General features: G+C 57.2%; 1 protein-coding gene across 1 annotated transcript in view; it reads right to left on the bottom strand.

The window, feature by feature from the left end:
* The window catches only part of ASH1L (ASH1 like histone lysine methyltransferase), a 120,933-nt gene extending 98,794 nt beyond the window's left edge, over window positions 1-22,139 (bottom strand). The window contains exon 1 of the mRNA XM_073608816.1: window positions 22,037-22,139. The gene's annotated coding sequence lies outside the window, so the exon portion shown is untranslated. The remainder of the gene's footprint in view (window positions 1-22,036) is intronic.

The following is a 22,139-nucleotide window of genomic DNA, read 5'->3' as shown; positions in this document are numbered from 1 at the left end:
TTTCCGTCAGACCAGCACACAGACGAGCGGACTTTCCGTCAGACCAGCACACAGACGAGCGGACTTTCCGTCAGACCAGCACACAGACGAGCGGACTTTCCGTCGGACCAGCACACAGACGAGCGGACTTTCCACCAGAAACTGAGTCCGACGGAAAGATTTAAAACTTGTTTCAGATCTAGGTCCGGCAGGCTTTTGGGAAAAAGTCCGCCGGAGCCTACACACGGTCGGATTGTTCGTCGGACTCTGGTCCGCCGGACCAAGTATGCCGGAAAGTCCGACCGTGTGTACGCGGCATTATAGAAATCCACTGATCTGGTCAGATCCACCTCTGGAGGGAGTCTATTCCACATTTTCACAGCTCTTACTGTAAAGAAACCTTTCCGTATTTGGAGATTAAATCTCTTTTCCTCCAGACATAAAGAGTGTCCCTTGTCCTCCGTGATGACCGTAAAGTGATCGACTCAACACCACGTTCACTATATGGACCCCCTTATGTATTTATACATGGAGATCATATCCCCCCCTTATGTATTTATACATGGAGATCATATCCCCCTTTATGTATTTATATATGGAGATCATATCCCCCCCTTATGTATTTATACATGGAGATCATATCCCCCCTTATGTATTTATACATGGTGATCATATCCCCCTTATGTATTTATACATGGAGATCATATCCCCCCTTATGTATTTATACATGGAGATCATATCCCCCCTTATGTATTTATACATGGAGATCATATCCCCCCTTATGTATTTATACATGGAGATCATATCCCCCTTTATGTATTTATATATGGAGATCATATCCCCCCCTTATGTATTTATACATGGAGATCATATCCCCCCTTATGTATTTATACATGGAGATCATATCCCCCTTTATGTATTATACATGGAGATCATATCCCCCTTATGTATTTATACATGGAGATCATATCCCCCCTTATGTATTTATACATGGAGATCATATCCCCCCTTATGTATTTATACATGGAGATCATATCCCCCTTTATGTATTTATATATGGAGATCATATCCCCCCCTTCTGTATTTATACATGGAGATCATATCCCCCCTTATGTATTATACATGGAGATCATATCCCCCTTATGTATTTATAAATGGAGATCATATCCCCCTTATGTATTATACATGGAGATCATATCCCCCCTTATGTATTTATACATGGAGATCATATCCCCCCTTATGTATTTATACATGGAGATCATATCCCCCCTTATGTATTATACATGGAGATCATATCCCCCTTATGTATTTATAAATGGAGATCATATCCCCCCTTATGTATTTATACATGGAGATCATATCCCCCCTTATGTATTTATACATGGAGATCATATCCCCCCTTATGTATTATAGATGGAGATCATATCCCCCCTTATGTATTTATACATGGAGATCATATCCCCCCTTATGTATTATACATGCTGATCTCCTCCAGGCCTCTTATCAGTTTGGTTGCCCTTCTCTGCACTTTCTCCAGTTCCCTGATATCCTTTTTATGAACTTGAGCCCAAAACTGAACTTCATATTTCAGATGAGATCTTACTAATGATTGGTGGCGATTTCTCTATCTCTGCACTGATTGGTTCTGGAGAGTTGTGTACTTATTATCAGACAATCGCTCTGAAAACATTGGATATAAATCATCATGTATACTACAGATTAGACGATTGGATGGAGATTGGATGGCCTCTATTCAGGGATTGGATGGAGAGTAGATGGCCTCTATTCAGGGATTGGATGGAGAGTAGATGGCCTCTATTCAAGGATTGGATGGAGAGTAGATGGCCTCTATTCAGGGATTGGATGGAGATTGGATGGCCTCTATTCGGGGATTGGATGGAGATTGGATGGCCTCTATTTGGGGATTGGATGGAGATAGGATGACCTATATTTGGGGATTGGATGGAGATTGGATGGCCTCTATTCGGGGATTGGATGGAGAGTAGATGGCCTCTATGCGGGGATAGGATGGAGATTGGATGGCCTCTATTCGGGGATAGGATGGAGATTGGATGGCCTCTATTCGGGGATTGGATGGAGATTGAATGGCCTCTATTCGGGGATTGGATGGAGATTGAATGGCCTCTATTCGGGGATTGGATGGAGACTGGATGGCCTCTATTCAGGGATTGGATGGAGAGTAGATGGCCTCTATTCGGGGATTGGATGGAGAGTAGATGGCCTCTATTCGGGGATTGGATGGAGAGTAGATGGCCTCTATTCGGGGATTGGATGGAGAGTAGATGGCCTCTATTCGGGGATTGGATGGAGACTAGATGGCCTCTATTCAGGGATTGGATGGAGACTAGATGGCCTCTATTCAGGGATTGGATGGAGACTAGATGGCCTCTATTCAGGGATTGGATGGAGACTAGATGGCCTCTATTCAGGGATTGGATGGAGACTATATGGCCTCTATTCAGAGATTGGATGGAGAGTAGATGGCCTCTATTCAGGGATTGGATGGAGATTGGATGGCCTCTATTCAGAGATTGGATGGAGAGTAGATGGCCTATATTCAGGGATTGGATGGAGATTGGATGGCCTCTATTCGGGGATTGGATGGCCTCTATTCGGGGGCTGGATGGAGAGTAGATGGCCTCTATTCAGGGATTGGATGGAGAGTAGATGGCCTCTATTCAGGGATTGGATGGAGAGTAGATGGCCTCTATTCAGGGATTGGATGGAGATTGGATGGCCTCTATTGGAGGGTTGGATGGAGATTGGATGGCCTCTATTGGAGGGTTGGATGGAGATTGGATGGCCTCTATTCAGGGATTGGATGGAGATTGGATGGCCTCTATTCAGGGATTGGATGGAGATTGGATAGCCTCTATTCAGGGATTGGATGGAGATTGGATAGCCTCTATTCAGGGATTGGATGGAGATTGGATAGCCTCTATTCAGGGATTGGATGGAGATTGGATAGCCTCTATTCGGGGATTGGATTGAGATTGGATGGCCTCTATTCGAGGATTGGATTGAGATTGGATGGCCTCTATTCGGGGATTGGGTGGAGATTGGATGGCCTCTATTCGGGGATTGGGTGGAGATTGGATGGTCTCTGTTCAGGGATTGGATGGCCTCTATTCGGGGATTGGATGGAGATTGGATGGAGATTGGATGGCCTCTATTCGGGGATTGGATGGCCTCTATTCGGGGATTGGATGGATATTGGATGGCCTCTATGCGGGGATTGGATGGAGATTGGATGGCCTCTATTCAGGGATTGGATGGAGATTGGATGGCCTCTATTCGGGGATTGGGTGGAGATTGGATGGTTTCTATTCGGGGATTGGATGGAGAGTAGATGGCCTCTATTCAGGGATTGGATGGCCTCTATTCAGGGATTGGATGGCCTCTATTCAGGGATTGGATGGAGATTGGATGGCCTCTATTCAGGGATTGGATGGAGAGTAGATGGCCTCTATTCAGGGATTGGATGGAGAGTAGACGGCCTCTATTCAGGGATTGGATGGAGAGTAGATGGCCTCTATTCAGGGATTGGATGGAGAGTAGATGGCCTTTATTCAGGGATTGGATGGCCTCTATTCGGGGATTGGATGGAGATTGGATGGCCTCTATTCAGGGATTGGATGGCCTCTATTCGGGGATTGGATGGAGAGTAGATGGCCTCTATTCAGGGATTGGATGGAGATTGGATGGCCTCTATTCGGGGATTGGATGGAGAGCAGATGGCCTCTATTCAGGGACTGGATGGAGAGTAAATGGCCTCTATTCAGGGATTGGATGGAGATTGGATGGCCTATATTCGGGGATTGGATGGAGATTGGATGGCCTCTATTCGGGGATTGGATGGAGAGTAGATGGCCTCTATTCGGGGATTGGATGGAGAGTAGATGGCCTCTATTCAGGGATTGGATGGAGAGTAGATGGCCTCTATTCAGGGATTGGATGGAGAGTAGATGGCCTCTATTCAGGGATTGGATGGAGAGTAGATGGCCTCTATTCAGGGATTGGATGGAGAGTAGATGGCCTCTATTCAGGGATTGGATGGAGAGTAGATGGCCTCTATTCAGGGATTGGATGGAGAGTAGATGGCCTCTATTCAGGGATTGGATAGAGAGTAGATGGCCTCTATTCAGGGATTGGATGGAGAGTAGATGGCCTCTATTCAGGGATTGGATGGAGAGTAGATGGCCTCTATTCAGGGATTGGATGGAGAGTAGATGGCCTCTATTCAGGGATTGGATGGAGAGTAGATGGCCTCTATTCAGGGATTGGATGGAGAGTAGATGGCCTCTATTCAGGGATTGGATGGAGAGTAGATGGCCTCTATTCAGGGATTGGATGGCCTCTATTCGGGGATTGGATGGCCTCTATTCGGGGATTGGATGGAGATTGGATGGCCTCTATTCGGGGATTGGATGGAGATTGGATGGCCTCTATTCGGGGATTGGATGGAGATTGGATGGCCTCTATTCGGGGATTGGATGGAGATTGGATGGCCTCTATTCGGGGATTGGATGGAGAGTAGATGGCCTCTATTCGGGGATTGGATGGAGAGTAGATGGCCTCTATTCAGGGATTGGATGGAGACTAGATGGCCTCTATTCAGGGATTGGATGGAGACTAGATGGCCTCTATTCAGGGATTGGATGGAGACTAGATGGCCTCTATTCAGGGATTGGATGGAGACTAGATGGCCTCTATTCAGGGATTGGATGGAGACTAGATGGCCTCTATTCAGAGATTGGATGGAGAGTAGATGGCCTCTATTCAGGGATTGGATGGAGATTGGATGGCCTCTATTCAGAGATTGGATGGAGAGTAGATGGCCTCTATTCAGGGATTGGATGGAGATTGGATGGCCTCTATTCGGGGATTGGATGGCCTCTATTCGGGGGCTGGATGGAGAGTAGATGGCCTCTATTCAGGGATTGGATGGAGAGTAGATGGCCTCTATTCAGGGATTGGATGGAGAGTAGATGGCCTCTATTCAGGGATTGGAAGGAGATTGGATGGCCTCTATTCGAGGGTTGGATGGAGATTGGATGGCCTCTATTCAGGGATTGGATGGAGATTGGATGGCCTCTATTCAGGGATTGGATGGAGATTGGATAGCCTCTATTCAGGGATTGGATGGAGATTGGATGGCCTCTATTCAGGGATTGGATGGAGATTGGATAGCCTCTATTCGGGGATTGGATTGAGATTGGATGGCCTCTATTCGAGGATTGGATTGAGATTGGATGGCCTCTATTCGAGGATTGGATTGAGATTGGATGGCCTCTATTCGGGGATTGGATGGAGATTGGATGGCCTCTATTCGGGGATTGGATGGAGATTGGATGGCCTCTATTCGGGGATTGGGTGGAGATTGGATGGCCTCTATTCGGGGATTGGGTGGAGATTGGATGGTCTCTGTTCAGGGATTGGATGGCCTCTATTCGGGGATTGGATGGAGATTGGATGGAGATTGGATGGCCTCTATTCGGGGATTGGATGGAGATTGGATGGCCTCTATTCGGGGATTGGATGGATATTGGATGGCCTCTATGCGGGGATTGGATGGAGAGTAGATGGCCTCTATTCAGGGATTGGATGGAGATTGGATGGCCTCTATTCGGGGATTGGGTGGAGATTGGATGGTTTCTATTCGGGGATTGGATGGAGAGTAGATGGCCTCTATTCAGGGATTGGATGGCCTCTATTCAGGGATTGGATGGAGAGTAGATGGCCTCTATTCAGGGATTGGATGGCCTCTATTCGGGGATTGGATGGAGATTGGATGGCCTATATTCGGGGATTGGATGGAGATTGGATGGCCTCTATTCGGGGATTGGATGGAGAGTAGATGGCCTCTATTCGGGGATTGGATGGAGAGTAGATGGCCTCTATTCGGGGATTGGATGGAGAGTAGATGGCCTCTATTCAGGGATTGGATGGAGAGTAGATGGCCTCTATTCAGGGATTGGATGGAGAGTAGATGGCCTCTATTCAGGGATTGGATGGAGAGTAGATGGCCTCTATTCAGGGATTGGATGGAGAGTAGATGGCCTCTATTCAGGGATTGGATGGCCTCTATTCGGGGATTGGATGGAGATTGGATGGCCTCTATTCGGGGATTGGATGGAGATTGGATGGCCTCTATTCGGGGACTGGATGGAGATTGGATGGCCTCTATTCGGGGACTGGATGGAGATTGGATGGCCTCTATTCGGGGACTGGATGGAGAGTAGATGGCCTCTATTCGGGGATTGGATGGAGATTGGATGGCCTCTATTCGGGGACTGGATGGAGAGTAGATGGCCTCTATTCGGGGACTGGATGGAGAGTAGATGGCCTCTATTCGGGGACTGGATGGAGAGTAGATGGCCTCTATTCGGGGACTGGATGGAGAGTAGATGGCCTCTATTCGGGGACTGGATGGAGAGTAGATGGCCTCTATTCGGGGATTGGATGGAGATTGGATGCCCTCTATTCAGGGATTGGATGGAGATTGGATGGCCTCTATTCGGGGATTGGATGGAGATTGGATGGCCTCTATTCGGGGATTGGATGGAGATTGGATGGCCTCTATTCGGGGATTGGATGGAGATTGGATGGCCTCTATTCGGGGATTGGATGGAGATTGGATGGCCTCTATTCGGGGATTGGATGGAGATTGGATGGCCTCTATTCGGGGATTGGATGGAGATTGGATGGCCTCTATTCGGGGATTGGATGGAGATTGGATGGCCTCTATTCGGGGATTGGGTGGAGATTGGATGGCCTCTATTCAGGGATTGGATGGCCTCTATTCGGGATTGGATGGAGATTGGATGGCCTCTATTCAGGGATTGGATGGAGAGTAGATGGCCTCTATTCAGGGATTGGATGGAGAGTAGACGGCCTCTATTCAGGGATTGGATGGAGAGTAGACGGCCTCTATTCAGGGATTGGATGGAGAGTAGACGGCCTCTATTCAGGGATTGGATGGAGAGTAGACGGCCTCTATTCAGGGATTGGATGGAGAGTAGACGGCCTCTATTCAGGGATTGGATGGAGAGTAGACGGCCTCTATTCAGGGATTGATGATGGAGAGTAGACGGCCTCTATTCAGGGATTGGATGGAGAGTAGACGGCCTCTATTCAGGGATTGGATGGAGAGTAGACGGCCTCTATTCAGGGATTGGATGGAGATTGGATGGCCTCTATTCAGGGATTGGATGGAGATTGGATGGCCTCTATTCGGGGATTGGATGGAGATTGGATGGCCTCTATTCGGGGATTGGATGGAGAGTAGATGGCCTCTATTCGGGGATTGGATGGAGAGTAGATGACCTCTATTCAGGGATTGGATGGAGATTGGATGGCCTCTATTCAGGGATTGGATGGCCTCTATTCAGGGGTTGGATGGAGATTGGATGGCCTCTATTCAGGGATTGGATGGGGAGTAGATGGCCTCTATTCAGGGATTGGATGGAGAGTAGATGGCCTCTATTCAGGGATTGGATGGAGAGTAGATGGCCTCTATTCAGGGATTGAATGGAGAGTAGATGGCCTCTATTCAGGGATTGAATGGAGAGTAGATGGCCTCTAATCAGGGATTGGATGGAGAGTAGATGGCCTCTATTCAGGGATTGGATGGAGAGTAGATGGCCTCTATTCAGGGATTGGATGGCCTCTATTCGGGGATTGGATGGAGATTGGATGGCCTCTATTCGGGGATTGGATGGAGATTGGATGGCCTCTATTCGGGGACTGGATGGAGAGTAGATGGCCTCTATTCAGGGATTGGATGGCCTCTATTCAGGGATTGGATGGAGATTGGATGGCCTCTATTCAGGGATTGGATGGAGATTGGATGGCCTCTATTCAGGGATTGGATGGAGATTGGATGGCCTCTATTCGGGGATTGGATGGAGATTGGATGGCCTCTATTCAGGGATTGGATGGAGATTGGATGGCCTCTATTCGGGGATTGGATGGAGATTGGATGGCCTCTATTCAGGGATTGGATGGAGATTGGATGGCCTCTATTCAGGGATTGGATGGAGATTGGATGGCCTCTATTCAGGGATTGGATGGAGATTGGATGGCCTCTATTCGGGGATTGGATGGAGATTGGATGGCCTCTATTCGGGGATTGGATGGAGATTGGATGGCCTCTATTCAGGGATTGGATGGCCTCTATTCAGGGATTGGATGGAGATTGCATGGCCTCTATTCAGGGATTGGATGGAGATTGGATGGCCTCTATTCAGGGATTGGATGGAGATTGGATGGCCTCTATTCAGGGATTGGATGGAGATTGGATGGCCTCTATTCAGGGATTGGATGGAGATTGGATGGCCTCTATTCAGGGATTGGATGGAGATTGGATGGCCTCTATTCAGGGATTGGATGGAGTTTGGATGGCCTCTATTCGGGGATTGGATGGAGATTGGATGGCCTCTATTCGGGGATTGGATGGAGATTGGATGGCCTCTATTCAGGGATTGGATGGAGAGTAGATGGCCTCTATTCAGGGATTGGATGGAGATTAGATGGCCTCTATTCAGGGATTGGATGGAGAGTAGATGGCCTCTATTCAGGGATTGGATGGAGAGTAGATGGCCTCTATTCAGGGATTGGATGGCCTCTATTCAGGGATTGGATGGCCTCTATTCAGGGATTGGATGGCCTCTATTCAGGGATTGGATGGCCTCTATTCAGGGATTGGATGGCCTCTATTCAGGGATTGGATGGAGATTGGATGGCCTCTATTCGGGGATTGGATGGAGATTGGATGGCCTCTATTCGGGGATTGGATGGAGATTGGATGGCCTCTATTCGGGGATTGGATGGAGATTGGATGGCCTCTATTCGGGGATTGGATGGAGATTGGATGGCCGCTATTCGGGGATTGGGTGGAGATTGGATGGCCTCTATTCGGGGATTGGATGGAGAGTAGATGGCCTCTATTCGGGGATTGGATGGAGAGTAGATGGCCTCTATTCGGGGATTGGATGGAGAGTAGATGGCCTCTATTCGGGGATTGGATGGAGAGTAGATGGCCTCTATTCAGGGATTGGATGGAGAGTAGATGGCCTCTATTCAGGGATTGGATGGAGAGTAGATGGCCTCTATTCGGGGATTAGATGGAGATTGGATGGCCTCTATTCGGGGATTGGATGGCCTCTATTCAGGGATTGGATGGAGACTGGATGGCCTCTATTCAGGGATTGGATGGAGAGTAGATGGCCTCTATTCAGGGATTGGATAGAGATTGGATGGCCTCTATTCAGGGATTGGATGGAGATTGGATGGCCTCTATTCAGGGATTGGATGGCCTCTATTCAGGGATTGGATGGCCTCTATTCGGGGATTGGATGGCCTCTATTCGGGGATTGGATGGCCTCTATTCGGGGATTGGATGGCCTCTATTCGGGGATTGGATGGCCTCTATTCGGGGATTGGATGGCGAGTAGATGGCCTCTATTCAGGGATTGGATGGCGAGTAGATGGCCTCTATTCAGGGATTGGATGGAGATTGGATGGCCTCTATTCAGGGATTGGATGGCCTCTATTCAGGGATTGGATGGCCTCTATTCAGGGATTGGATGGCCTCTATTCAGGGATTGGATGGCCTCTATTCAGGGATTGGATGGCCTCTATTCAGGGATTGGATGGCCTCTATTCAGGGATTGGATGGCCTCTATTCAGGGATTGGATGGCCTCTATTCAGGGATTGGATGGCCTCTATTCGGGGATTAGATGGAGAGTAGATGGCCTCTATTCAGGGATTGGATGGCCTCTATTCAGGGATTGGATGGAGAGTAGATGGCCTCTATTCAGGGATTGGATGGAGAGTAGATGGCCTCTATTCAGGGATTGGATGGAGAGTAGATGGCCTCTTATCAGGGATTGGATGGAGATTAGATGGCCTCTATTCGGGGATTGGATGGCCTCTATTCAGGGATTGGATGGAGAGTAGATGGCCTCTATTCAGGGATTGGATGGCCTCTATTCAGGGATTGGATGGCCTCTATTCAGGGATTGGATGGAGATTGGATGGCCTCTATTCGGAGATTGGATGGCCTCTATTCGGGGATTGGATGGAGATTGGATGGCCTCTATTCGGGGATTGGATGGAGATTGGATGGCCTCTATTCGGGGATTGGATGGAGATTGGATGGCCTCTATTCGGGGATTGGATGGAGATTGGATGGCCTCTATTCGGGGATTGGATGGAGAGTAGATGGCCTCTTATCAGGGATTGGATGGAGATTAGATGGCCTCTTATCAGGGATTGGATAGAGAGTAGATGGCCTCTATTCGGGGATTGGATGGCCTCTATTCAGGGATTGGATGGAGATTGGATGGCCTCTATTCGGGGATTGGATGGAGATTGGATGGCCTCTATTCGGGGATTGGATGGAGATTGGATGGCCTCTATTCGGGGATTGGATGGAGATTGGATGGCCTCTATTCGGGGATTGGATGGAGATTGGATGGCCTCTATTCGGGGATTGGATGGAGATTGGATGGCCTCTATTCGGGGATTGGATGGAGATTGGATGGCCTCTATTCAGGGATTGGATGGAGAGTAGATGGCCTCTATTCAGGGATTGAATGGAGATTGGATGGCCTCTATTCAGGGATTGGATGGAGATTGGATGGCCTCTATTTGGGGATTGGATGGCCTCTATTCAGGGATTGGATGGCCTCTATTCAGGGATTGGATGGCCTCTATTCAGGGATTGGATGGCCTCTATTCAGGGATTGGATGGCCTCTATTCAGGGATTGGATGGCCTCTATTCAGGGATTGGATGGCCTCTATTCAGGGATTGGATGGCGATTGGATGGCCTCTATTCAGGGATTGGATGGCCTCTATTCGGGGATTGGATGGCCTCTATTCGGGGATTGAATGGAGATTGGATGGCCTCTATTCGGGGATTGGATGGAGAGTAGATGGCCTCTATTCAGGGATTGGATGGAGAGTAGATGGCCTCTATTCAGGGATTGGATGGAGAGTAGATGGCCTCTATTCAGGGATTGGATGGAGATTGGATGGCCTCTATTCAGGGATTGGATGGCCTCTATTCGGGGATTGGATGGCCTCTATTCGGGGATTGGATGGCCTCTATTCGGGGATTGGATGGCCTCTATTCGGGGATTGGATGGAGATTGGATGGCCTCTATTCAGGGATTGGATGGAGATTGGATGGCCTCTATTCATGGATTGGATGGAGATTGGATGGCCTCTATTCAGGGATTGGATGGCCTGTATTCGGGGATTGGATGGAGATTGGATGGCCTCTATTTGGGGATTGGATGAAGATTGGATGGCCTCTATTCGGGGATTGGGTGGAGATTGGATGGCCTCTGTTCGGGGATTGGGTGGAGATTGGATGGCCTCTATTCGGGGATTGGGTGGAGATTGGATGGCCTCTATTCGGGGATTGGATGGAGAGTAGATGGCCTCTATTCGGGGATTGGATGGAGAGTAGATGGCCTCTATTCAGGGATTGGATGGAGAGTAGATGGCCTCTAATCAGGGATTGGATGGAGATTGGATGGCCTCTATTCAGGGATTGGATGGAGAGTAGATGGCCTCTATTCAGGGATTGGATGGAGAGTAGATGGCCTCTATTCAGGGATTGGATGGAGAGTAGATGGCCTCTAATCAGGGATTGGATGGAGATTGGATGGCCTCTATTCAGGGATTGGATGGAGAGTAGATGGCCTCTATTCAGGGATTGGATGGAGAGTTGATGGCCTCTATTCAGGGATTGGATGGAGATGGATGGCCTCTATTCAGGGATTGGATGGAGATTGGATGGCCTCTATTCAGGGATTGGATGGAGATTGGATGGCCTCCATTCGTGTATTATTCGGAGGATGTCGGGTGGTGGGCGGAGACATGCCTCTACACAGGAGAAGCCCACCACAGCCAATCCGCCCTTTCCATGTGATCTCCTGATTGGACGCTCTCTCTGGGGGGGGGATGGGACAACTCTCTCTGGGGGGGGATGGGACAATCTCTCTGGGGGGGGTGGGACAATCTCTCTGGGGGGGGGGTGGGACAATCTCTCTGGGGGGGGGATGGGACAATCTCTCTGGGGGGGGGGTGGACAATCTCTCTGGGGGGGGGTGGGACAATCTCTCTGGGGGGGATGGGACAATCTCTCTGGGGGGGGAGTGGGGACGATCTCTCTGGGGGGGGAGTGTGACGATCTCTCTGGGGGGGGAGTGGGACGATCTCTCTGGGGGGGGAGTGGGACGATCTCTCTGGGGGGGGAGTGGGACGATCTCTCTGGGGGGGAGTGGGGACGATCTCTCTGGGGGGGGAGTGGGACGATCTCTCTGGGGGGGGAGTGGGACAATCTCTCTGGGGGGGGATGGGACAATCTCTCTGGGGGGGGGTGGGACAATCTCTCTGGGGGGGGTGGTGGGACAATCTCTCTGGGGGGGGAGTGGGACGATCTCTCTGGGGGGGGGATGGGACGATCTCGTCTGGGGGGGGAGTGGGACGATCTCTCTGGGGGGGGGATGGGACGATCTCTCTGGGGGGGGGATGGGACGATCTCTCTGGGGGGGGGATGGGACGATCTCACTGGGGGGGATGGGGACGATCTCACTGGGGGTGGTGTGGGACGATCTCTCTGGTGGGGGGGGGACGATCTCTCTGGTGGGGGGGGGATGGGACGATCTCTCTGGGGGGGGGGGATGGGACGATCTCTCTGGGGGGGGATGGGACGATCTCTCTGGGGAGGGGGGGATGGGACGATCTCTCTGGGGGGGGGGATGGGACGATCTCTCTGGGGGGGGGGGGGGGTGGGACGATCTCTCTGGGGGGGGGGTGGGACGATCTCTCTGGGGGATGGGACGATCTCTCTGGGGGGGGATGGGACGATCTCTCTGGGGGGGGTGGGACGAATCTCTCTGGGGGGGGGACGATCTCTACTGGTGGGGGGATTGGATGATCTCTCTGGGGGGGGGATGGGACGATCTCTCTGGGGGGGGGATGGGACGATCTCTCTGGGGCTGGGGGGGGATGGGACGATCTCTCTGGGGGGGGGATGGGACGATCTCTCTGGGGGGGGGATGGGACGATCTCTCTGGGGGGGGGATGGGACGATCTCTCTGGGGGGGGGGGACGATCTCTCTGGGGGGGGATGGGACGATCTCTCTGGGGGGGGATGGGACGATCTCTCTGGGGGGGATGGGACGATCTCTCTGGGGGGGATGGGACGATCTCTCTGGGGGGGGATGGGACGATCTCTCTGGGGGGGGATGGGACGATCTCTCTGGGGGGGGTGGGACGATCTCTCTGGGGGGGTGGGGGACCATCTTCTGGTGGGGGGGACGATCTCTCTGGTGGGGGGGGGATGGGACGATCTCTCTGGGGGGGGGGGATTGGGACGATCTCTCTGGGGGGGGGGGATGGGACGATCTCTCTGGGGGGGGATGGGACGATCTCTCTGGGGGGGGGATGGGACGATCTCTCTGGGGGGGGGGTGGGACGATCTCTCTGGGGGGGGGGATGGGACGATCTCTCTGGGGGGGGGTGGGACGATCTCTCTGAGGGGGGGGACGATCTCTCTGGGTGGGGGGATTGGATGATCTCTCTGGGGGGGGATTGGACGATCTCTCTGGGGGGGGGATGGGACGATCTCTCTGGGGGGGGGGATGGGACGATCTCTCTGGGGGGGATGGGACGATCTCTCTGGGGGGGGGTGGGACGATCTCTCTGGGGGGGGGGGTGGGACGATCTCTCTGGGGGGGGATGGGACGATCTCTCTGGGGGGATGGGACGATCTCTCTGGGGGGGGATGGGACGATCTCTCTGGGGGGGGGGATGGGACGATCTCTCTGGGGGGGGGATGGGACGATCTCTCTGGGGGGGGATGGGACGATCTCTCTGGGGGGGGGATGGGACGATCTCTCTGGGGGGGGGATGGGACGATCTCTCTGGGGGGGGGGATGGGACGATCTCTCTGGGGGGGGGATGGGACGATCTCTCTGGGGGGGGGAATGGGACGATCTCTCTGGGGGGGAATGGGACGATCTCTCTGGGGGGGGGATTGGACGATCTCTCTGGGGGGGGGATTGGACGATCTCTCTGGGGGGGGGATGGGACGATCTCTCTGGGGGGGGGATGGGACGATCTCTTGGGGGGGGGATGGGACGATCTCTCTGGGGGGGGGATGGACGATCTCTCTGGGGGGGGGATGGGACGATCTCTCTGGGGGGGGGGATGGACGATCTCTCTGGGGGGGGGATGGGACGATCTCTCTGGGGGGGATGGGACGATCTCTCTGGGGGGGGGGATGGGACGATCTCTCTGGGGGGGGATGGGACGATCTCTCTGGGAGGGGGGATGGGACGATCTCTCTGGGAGGGGGGATGGGACGATCTCTCTGGGGGGGGATGGGACGATCTCTCTGGGGGGGGATGGGACGATCTCTCTGGAGGGGGATGGGACGATCTCTCTGGGGGGGGATGGGACGATCTCTCTGGGGGGGATGGGACGATCTCTCTGGGGGGGGATGGGACGATCTCTCTGGGGGGGATGGGACGATCTCTCTGGGGGGGGATGGGACGATCTCTCTGGGGGGGGATGGGACGATCTCTCTGGGGGGGGGGATGGGACGATCTCTCTGGGGGGGGGGGATGGGACGATCTCTCTGGGGGGGGGATGGGACGATCTCTCTGGGGGGGGGGATGGGACGATCTCTCTGGGGGGGGGGGATGGGACGATCTCTCTGGGGGGGGATGGGACGATCTCTCTGGGGGGATGGACGATCTCTCTGGGGGGGGGGATGGGACGACTCTCTCTGGGGGGGGGATGGGACGATCTCTCTGGGGGGGGGATGGGACGATCTCTCTGGGGGGGATGGGACGATCTCTCTGGGGGGGGATGGGACGATCTCTCTGGGGGGGGGATGGACGATCTCTCTGGGGGGGGATGGGACGATCTCTCTGGGGGGGGATGGGACGATCTCTCTGGGGGGGATGGGACGATCTCTCTGGGGGGGGGATGGGTCGATCTCTCTGGGGGGGGGATGGTTCGATCTCTCTGGGGGGGGATGGGACGATCTCTCTGGGGGGGGGATGGGACGATCTCTCTGGGGGGGGATGGGACGATCTCTCTGGGGGGGGATGGGACGATCTCTCTGGGGGGGGGATGGGACGATCTCTCTGGGGGGGGGATGGGACGATCTCTCTGGGGGGGGGGATGGGACGATCTCTCTGGGGGGGGATGGGACGATCTCTCTGGGGGGGGGGATGGGACGATCTCTCTGGGGGGGGGGATGGGACGATCTCTCTGGGGGGGGGGATGGGACGATCTCTCTGGGGGGGGGGATGGGACGATCTCTCTGGGGGGGGAATGGGACGATCTCTCTGGGGGGGAATGGGACGATCTCTCTGGGGGGGGATTGGACGATCTCTCTGGGGGGGGGATTGGACGATCTCTCTGGGGGGGGGATGGGACGATCTCTCTGGGGGGGGGGGATGGGACGATCTCTCTGGGGGGGGGATGGGACGATCTCTCTAGGGGGGGGTGGACGATCTCTCTGGGGGGGGTGGACGATCTCTCTGGGGGGGGGATGGGACGATCTCTCTGGGGGGGGGACTGGGACGATCTCTCTAGGGGGGGGGTGGACGATCTCTCTGGGGGGGGATGGGACGATCTCTCTGGGGGGGGATGGGACGATCTCTCTGGGGGGGGATGGGACGATCTCTCTGGGGGGGGGATGGGACGATCTCTCTGGGGGGGGATGGGACGATCTCTGGGGGGGGGATGGGACGATCTCTCTGGGGGGGGGATGGGACGATCTCTCTGGGGGGGATGGGACGATCTCTCTGGGGGGGGATGGGACGATCTCTCTGGGGGGGGATGGGACGATCTCTCTGGGGGGGGATGGGACGATCTCTCTGGGGGGGGGGATGGGACGATCTCTCTGGGGGGGATGGGACGATCTCTCTGGGGGGGGGATGGGACGATCTCTCTGGGGGGGGATGGGACGATCTCTCTGGGGGGGGATGGGACGATCTCTCGGGGGGGGGGATGGGACGATCTCTCTGGGGGGGGATGGGACGATCTCTCTGGGGGGGGAATGGGACGATCTCTCTGGGGGGGGGATGGGACGATCTCTCTGGGGGGGGGATGGACGATCTCTCTGGGGGGGATGGGACGATCTCTCTGGGGGGGGGATGGGACGATCTCTCTGGGGGGGGGATGGGACGATCTCTCTGGGGGGGGGGATGGGACGATCTCTCTGGGGGGGGGGATGGGACGATCTCTCTGGGGGGGGGGGATGGGACGATCTCTCTGGGGGGGGGGGATGGGACGATCTCTCTGGGGGGGATGGGACGATCTCTCTGGGGGGGGATGGACGATCTCTCTGGGGGGGGATGGGACGATCTCTCTGGGGGGGGATGGGACGATCTCTCTGGGGGGGGGATGGGACGATCTCTCTGGGGGGGGGATGGGACGATCTCTCTGGGGGGGGGGGATGGGACGATCTCTCTGGGGGGGGATGGGACGATCTCTCTGGGGGGGGATGGACGATCTCTCTGGGAGGGGGGATGGGACGATCTCTCTGGGAGGGGGGATGGGACGATCTCTCTGGGGGGGGATGGGACGATCTCTCTGGAGGGGGATGGGACGATCTCTCTGGGGGGGGATGGGACGATCTCTCTGGGGGGGGATGGGACGATCTCTCTGGGGGGGGGATGGGACGATCTCTCTGGGGGGGGATGGGACGATCTCTCTGGGGGGGATGGGACGATCTCTCTGGGGGGGGATGGGACGATCTCTCTGGGGGGGGGATGGGACGATCTCTCTGGGGGGGGGGGATGGGACGATCTCTCTGGGGGGGGGATGGGACGATCTCTCTGGGGGGGGGGATGGGACGATCTCTCTGGGGGGGGGGATGGGACGATCTCTCTGGGGGGGGATGGGACGATCTCTCTGGGGGGGATGGGACGATCTCTCTGGGGGGGGGGATGGGACGATCTCTCTGGGGGGGGATGGGACGATCTCTCTGGGGGGGGGATGGGACGATCTCTCTGGGGGGGGGATGGGACGATCTCTCTGGGGGGGGGATGGGACGATCTCTCTGGGGGGGGGATGGGACGATCTCTCTGGGGGGGGATGGGACGATCTCTCTGGGGGGGATGGGACGATCTCTCTGGGGGATGGACGATCTCTCTGGGGGGGGGATGGGTCGATCTCTCTGGGGGGGGATGGTTCGATCTCTCTGGGGGGGGGGATGGGACGATCTCTCTGGGGGGGGATGGGACGATCTCTCTGGGGGGGGATGGGACGATCTCTCTGGGGGGGGATGGGACGATCTCTCTGGGGGGGGGATGGGACGATCTCTCTGGGGGGGGATGGGACGATCTCTCTGGGGGGGGGGATGGGACGATCTCTCTGGGGGGGGGATGGGACGATCTCTCTGGGGGGGGGATGGGACGATCTCTCTGGGGGGGGGGATGGGACGATCTCTCTGGGGGGGGGGATGGGACGATCTCTCTGGGGGGGGGGATGGGACGATCTCTCTGGGGGGGGGAATGGGACGATCTCTCTGGGGGGGAATGGGACGATCTCTCTGGGGGGGATTGGACGATCTCTCTGGGGGGGGATTGGACGATCTCTCTGGGGGGGGGATGGACGATCTCTCTGGGGGGGGGGGATGGGACGATCTCTCTGGGGGGGGGGATGGGACGATCTCTCTAGGGGGGGGGTGGGACGATCTCTCTGGGGGGGGTGGGACGATCTCTCTGGGGGGGGGATGGGACGATCTCTCTGGGGGGGGGATGGGACGATCTCTCTAGGGGGGGGTGGGACGATCTCTCTGGGGGGGGATGGGACGATCTCTCTGGGGGGGGATGGGACGATCTCTCTGGGGGGGGGATGGGACGATCTCTCTGGGGGGGGATGGACGATCTCTCTGGGGGGGGATGGGACGATCTCTCTGGGGGGGGGATGGGACGATCTCTCTGGGGGGGGGATGGGACGATCTCTCTGGGGGGGGATGGGACGATCTCTCTGGGGGGGGATGGGACGATCTCTCTGGGGGGGATGGGACGATCTCTCTGGGGGGGATGGGACGATCTCTCTGGGGGGGGATGGGACGATCTCTCTGGGGGGGGGATGGGACGATCTCTCTGGGGGGGGATGGGACGATCTCTCTGGGGGGGGGGGATGGGACGATCTCTCTGGGGGGGGGATGGGACGATCTCTCTGGGGGGGGGATGGGACGATCTCTCGGGGGGGGGGATGGGACGATCTCTCTGGGGGGGGATGGGACGATCTCTCTGGGGGGGGGAATGGGACGATCTCTCTGGGGGGGGGGATGGGACGATCTCTCTGGGGGGGGGATGGGACGATCTCTCTGGGGGATGGACGATCTCTCAGGGGGGGGGATGGGACGATCTCTCTGGGGGGGGGATGGGACGATCTCTCTGGGGGGGGGGATGGGACGATCTCTCTGGGGGGGGGGATGGGACGATCTCTCTGGGGGGGGGGGATGGGACGATCTCTCTGGGGGGGGGGGGATGGGACGATCTCTCTGGGGGGGGATGGGACGATCTCTCTGGGGGGGGATGGGACGATCTCTCTGGGGGGGGATGGGACGATCTCTCTGGGGGGGGGATGGGACGATCTCTCTGGGGGGGGGATGGACGATCTCTCTGGGGGGGGATGGGACGATCTCTCTGGGGGGGGGATGGGACGATCCTCTCTGGGGGGGGGGATGGGACGATCTCTCTGGGGGGATGGGACGATCTCTCTGGGGGGGATGGGACGATCTCTCTGGGGGGGGATGGGACGATCTCTCTGGGGCGGGGATGGGACGATCTCTCTGGGGCGGGGATGGGACGATCTCTCTGGGGGGGGGGATGGGACGATCTCTCTGGGGGGGGGGATGGGACGATCTCTCTGGGGGATGGGACGATCTCTCTGGGGGGTGGGGGGATGGGACGATCTCTCTGGGGGGGGGGGATGGGACGATCTCTCTGGGGGGGGATGGGACGATCTCTCTAGGGGGGGTGGGACGATCTCTCTAGGGGGGGTGGGACGATCTCTCTGGGGGGGGTGGGACGAGACGATCTCTCTGGGGGGGGGATGGGACGATCTCTCTAGGGGGGGGTGGGACGATCTCTCTGGGGGGGGTGGGACGATCTCTCTGGGGGGGATGGGACGATCTCTCTGGGGGGGATGGGACGATCTCTCTGGGGGGGGATGGGACGATCTCTCTGGGGGGGGATGGGACGATCTCTCTGGGGGGGGATGAGACGATCTCTCTGGGGGGGGGATGGGACGATCTCTCTGGGGGGGGGATGGGACGATCTCTCTGGGGGGGGATGGGACGATCTCTCTGGGGGGGGATGGGACGATCTCTCTGGGGGGGGATGGGACGATCTCTCTGGGGCGGGGATGGGACGATCTCTCTGGGGCGGGGATGGGACGATCTCTCTGGGGGGGGGATGGGACGATCTCTCTGGGGGGGGGATGGGACGATCTCTCTGGGGGATGGGACGATCTCTCTGGGGGGGGGATGGGACGATCTCTCTGGGGGGGGGGGGATGGGACGATCTCTCTGGGGGGGGGGGATGGGACGATCTCTCTGGGGGGGGGGATGGGACGATCTCTCTAGGGGGGGATGGGACGATCTCTCTGGGGGGGATGGGACGATCTCTCGGGGGGGGGGATGGGACGATCTTTCGGGGGGGGGGATGATCTCTCTGGGGGGGGGGGATGATCTCTCTGGGGGAGGGGGGATGGGACGATCTCTCTGGGGGGGGGGGATGGGACGATCTCTCTGGGGGGGGGGGATGGACGATCTCTCTGGGGGGGGGATGGGACGATCTCTCTGGGGGGGTGGGACGATCTCTCTGGGGGGGGGGATGGGACGATCTCTCTGGGGGGGGGGATGGGACGATCTCTCTGGGGGGGGGGATGGGACGATCTCTCTGGGGGGGGATGGGACGATCTCTCTGGGGGGGGGATGGGACGATCTCTCTGGGGGGGGTGGGATGATCTCTCTGGGGGGGGGGGATGGGACGATCTCTCTGGGGGGGGGGTGGGACGATCTCTCTGGGGGGGGGATGGGACGATCTCTCTGGGGGGGGGGGGATGGGACGATCTCTCTGGGGGGGGATGGGACGATCTCTCTGGGGGGGGGGATGGGACGATCTCTCTGGGGGGGGGATGGGACGATCTCTCTGGGGGGGGGGATGGGACGATCTCTCTGGGGGGGGGGATGGGACGATCTCTCTGGGGGGGGGGATGGGACGATCTCTCTGGGGGGGGGGATGGGACGATCTCTCTGGGGGGGGATGGGACGATCTGTCTGGGGGGGATGGGACGATCTCTCTGGGGGGGATGGGACGATCTCTCTGGGGGGGTGGGACGATCTCTCTGGGGGGGTGGGACGATCTCTCTGGGGGGGGATGGGACGATCTCTCTGGGGGGGGGGGATGGGACGATCTCTCTGGGGGGGGGGGATGGGACGATCTCTCTGGGGGGGGGATGGGACGATCTCTCTGGGGGGGGATGGGACGATCTCTCTGGGGGGGGGGATGGGACGATCTCTCTGGGGGGGGGATGGGACGATCTCTCTGGGGGGGGGTGGGACGATCTCTCTGGGGGGGGTGGGACGATCTCTCTGGGGGGGGGATGGGACGATCTCTCTGGGGGGGATGGGACGATCTCTCTGGGGGGGTGGGACGATCTCTCTGGGGGGGGTGGGACGATCTCTCTGGGGGGTGGGACGATCTCTCTGGGGGGGGATGGGACGATCTCTCTGGGGGGGTGGGACGATCTCTCTGGGGGGGGGATTGAGGGACGATCTCTCTGGGGGGGGGATGGGACGATCTCTCTGGGGGGATGGGACGATCTCTCTGGGGGGGGGATGGGACGATCTCTCTGGGGGGGGGGATGGGACGATCTCTCTGGGGGGGATGGGACGATCTCTCTGCGGGGGGGGATGGGACGATCTCTCTGGGGGGGGGGATGGGACGATCTCTCTGGGGGGGGGATGGGACGATCTCTCTGGGGGGGGGGATGGGACGATCTCTCTGGGGGGGATGGACGATCTCTCTGGGGGGGGGATGGGACGATCTCTCTGGGGGGGTGGGATGATCTCTCTGGGGGGGGGGGATGGGACGATCTCTCTGGGGGGGGATGGGACGATCTCTCTGGGGGGGGGGATGGGACGATCTCTCTGGGGGGGGATGGGACGATCTCTCTGGGGGGGGGGGATGGGACGATCTCTCTGGGGGGGGGATGGGACGATCTCTCTGGGGGGGGGGGGGGACGATCTCTCTGGGGGGGGGGATGGGACGATCTCTCTGGGGGGGGGGATGGGACGATCTCTCTGGGGGGGGGATGGGACGATCTCTCTGGGGGGGGATGGGACGATCTCTCTGGGGGGGGATGGGACGATCTCTCTGGGGGGGGGATGGGACGATCTCTCTGGGGGGGGGTGGGACGATCTCTCTGGGGGGGATGGGACGATCTCTCTGGGGGGGGTGGGACGATCTCTCTGGGGGGGTGGGACGATCTCTCTGGGGGGGGATGGGACGATCTCTCTGGGGGGGGGGATGGGACGATCTCTCTGGGGGGGGGATGGGACGATCTCTCTGGGGGGGGGGGGGGGATGGGACGATCTCTCTGGGGGGGATGGGACGATCGGATTGGATGTTTATGTCGTTGTTGGGGGGGAGGGGCGGAGCCCAGCACAGCCAATCCCGCCCTTCCATGTGATCTCCTGATTGGACGGTCTGTGCCATGGCACTGAAGAGCCAATCAGATTCCTGGTCTCTTGAGGTGAAGTCTGGGGGCGTGGCCTCTGATGGCAGGCCTGAGGTAAGATAATGATCGGGAGGGGGCGGGGCTCCGCACTCACAGTGACCAATACAAGGCCCCCCCCCTCCCCTCACTACTACAATGTCCCAGGACGGCCAGGTACACAGCTCCTCCCACTCACACACCTTGCCCCGCCCCTTCCCATTCTCCGGGCTACAGCTCCGCCCTCCGGTGGGTCACTTACCGTTCTCCGCTTCTCTCCTCACATTCCGCGTCACCAGCACTCAGCGGAGCGGCCTCTTCCCGCCAGTGACGTCACATAGCCCGCCCACTGCGACGGAGGAAGT

This window comes from Aquarana catesbeiana, linkage group LG13 (assembly GCF_042186555.1).
Source record: "Aquarana catesbeiana isolate 2022-GZ linkage group LG13, ASM4218655v1, whole genome shotgun sequence".
In the NCBI taxonomy this organism is placed as follows: Eukaryota; Metazoa; Chordata; class Amphibia; order Anura; family Ranidae; genus Aquarana; species Aquarana catesbeiana.
The sequence above is the reverse complement of the archived record's forward strand: the minus strand, read 5'-3'. Positions and strand labels throughout refer to the sequence as shown.